At 44.1% G+C, this 2,597-nt stretch overlaps 1 pseudogene; it reads right to left on the bottom strand.

Moving 5' to 3' along the window:
- LOC102873838 overlaps positions 1-1,859 on the bottom strand; it is a 10,978-nt pseudogene extending 9,119 nt beyond the window's left edge.
- Between the last annotated feature and the right edge of the window lie 738 nt (positions 1,860-2,597).

The raw sequence follows: 2,597 nt of genomic DNA on the forward strand, positions 1-2,597 counted from the left end.
CCCTCTATGAGGTGGATTGATTCAGTGACTGGGATAATTGGGATGGGAGTGTCAGAGACAGTGCGATTGGCACAGGGCAGAGCGGAGTTTAGGGCTGTTGTACATAGGGTTGCTATGAATTGCAGGCAACTCGACGGCACATAACAACAACAACAACAACATTGAATTTCTAAGTTAGGCTGCAGAAGAGAATGTAAAAAACTTGAACCTTCGAAAACCAAGGGGCAATTACAAGCCCCTCCCCAGATGGAGCTATGTAAGATCCTAGGGTAACTGAAAGTGGGGACATAGCTTTTTTTGTTTCTGCAGATAACCATTAATAAAAGCTGTTTTCTTTGGTGAAAAAAAAATGTTCAATCCATAGGATGGGCCACTCACTCTACTTGAAGTCCTTTCTGGGAAATTGTGCCTTTCTGAAAGTCCTTTATGTTCTCTCTGGTTTGCAATGCAGCCCTGCAAGAATCCTGTCTTACTGTAGTCCCCTCTCTCAAACCCTGTTGTCCTCCTCTGTCTGTGCAGTGACAGAGTGGTATGAGACCAGGTGCTCCACTGAAGAGGTTTCTGCCCAGGGGCCTTTGAAGACAGCTCTTTCTCTCTAGCATCTCAGTGGGCCAGCTGAGAAAGTAAGTTTCTCCCCTGCTTGTAGCTCCCTTTTCAAATCTCTATTGACCTCTTTGGCCCCTGGTATGGCCCCAAGGTGAAAAGGATCCCCAAATAGAGAAGCCTTTCTCCAAGGGAGTTTCAGCCCTTTCTTTCTCCCTCAGCTGAAAGTGCTGCCTCTGGGAAGTACTGTTTCACTTAATGAAGTCTTCTCTCCTGAAGCCTATTGTCCTCCTTTGTCTCAGGAATGGCGTGAGACCAAGGACTCTAACATAAGCAGTGTTTCTTTTGTCTTCTCTTCTTGGTCTGCAGAGCTGCAGTGCCAGGATCCTCATCTCTCTTCTCCACTTTCTGTGATGGGTCAGTGGAAAGTCCTTGTCTTCAATCTTGTAGATGAGGACAATGGTTTGTGAAGATCTTACAAGATGATCCATTTGGTAATCCATTTTTGGCCTGTGGGGCACAGGCCTGAGGGCTTGAAGCTCTTTGCAAGTAAAGTAAAGAAGCAATGATGATGGCATGAGGAAGGTGCGGGAAGGGCCTGGAAGGGTCTGCTGATGTCTCTGCAGGTCTAAGATTTCAGTTCTGTTTGCTGACTCAAGGGTGGGATATACCTATTTGCAAGCACAGAAACAATTGACTCTGTGATGGTGTGGAGGAGGTTCTGGAAGCTCACTTTCTGGGAGATTCTGTCTGGTCTTCTTTAAGGTGCAAAATCACTTTAATACCAGACCAATGGGTTCACCATGTTCATCACAAACTGTGAATTAACTCCTAGCTGAAGACTTCCATCCGTACTGCTCATCATCATTGTGTTTTATGATCACTGCTACTTTCTCTGCTGCCAAACAGGCAGGATAAAACCCAACACCAGATTAACCAATCATGGAGATGTTTGCACCAACCTGCAGAGCCTCCACAAATGCTTTGGTACCAGACTTGACAATTGTTTCCAAATTATTTATGATATCAGCCTTGGTCATGCCAATGCCTGTGTCCACAAAAGTAAAAATATGTTCCAGAGGGTTGGAGATGATGTAGATTTTCGACTCTTTACCACTGTCCAATTTAGAAGGGTCTGTCAGGCTTTCACAGTGAATCTTGTCCAATGCATCAGAAGCATTAGCGATCAACTCTCTAAGGAAAAGTTCCTTGTTGGAATAGAAGATATTGATGATAAGAGACATGATTTTGACAGTCTCTAGCTGAAAGGCAAAGGTCTTCACCGCCTTTACTCCATGGTGCACTTCCTCAGGCATCTTAATGAAAAGGGCTGCAAGTTCTGGAGAGGTAAGGGTAGGGTCTAGGACCAGGCCGCACATAGCTTGCAAGATGGGCAGGGATGACCCAGCAGAGGTTCTTTACATTGGAAGGATGAACTTCCCAGTGCTGTGTTGAAAGGGCCAGCTTGGGGCAGTGATCTCACCCTCTCTAAGCAAGGGCTCTGCTGGGGAGTCAGGACACCTGCTTATGCCAATAGTTCTGAGCTTCTACTCCTGCTGGGTTCTGGTTTCTCCAGCTGAAAAATGAGGTTAATGATTACACTTCCCCCATCTACTACAGGTTGATGGAGAGGATTATTAAAAGGAAAAAAAAGCCAATAATTTCATTCACGGAAATGGTCTTATAGACCTCAAGTTATAGGAGATCACCAGTTTTATTTATTACTATCATCCATATGTTAAACCATTTTCCTGATAATTACACTAGAGCATCCACAAGCGAAAACAAAGGGAAGAAATATTTGATTCAAAGGGCTGAACAGAAGATTTCAAAGAACAACTAGGGAATCCAGCAGATAGCTATTTGTGCAGAAAGTGGGAATTAGAGAACAAAAAGGGAAAAACTCACTCAGCATTTCTCAAGCTTAAATAACTGAAAAGCAAGTCTAAGCCTTGCTTTGTAATACTTAGAGGTGTTATGGGCAAAATCTTGAAGGACCCAGGAAGCATCAACAGAAGATGGAGTTAGTTCACTCAGTCTCATAAGGACAAATA

Source organism: Elephantulus edwardii, unplaced genomic scaffold (genome assembly GCF_000299155.1).
Source record: "Elephantulus edwardii isolate Elephantulus edwardi_28Jun2011 unplaced genomic scaffold, EleEdw1.0 scaffold00009, whole genome shotgun sequence".
Classification (NCBI taxonomy): domain Eukaryota; kingdom Metazoa; phylum Chordata; class Mammalia; order Macroscelidea; family Macroscelididae; genus Elephantulus; species Elephantulus edwardii.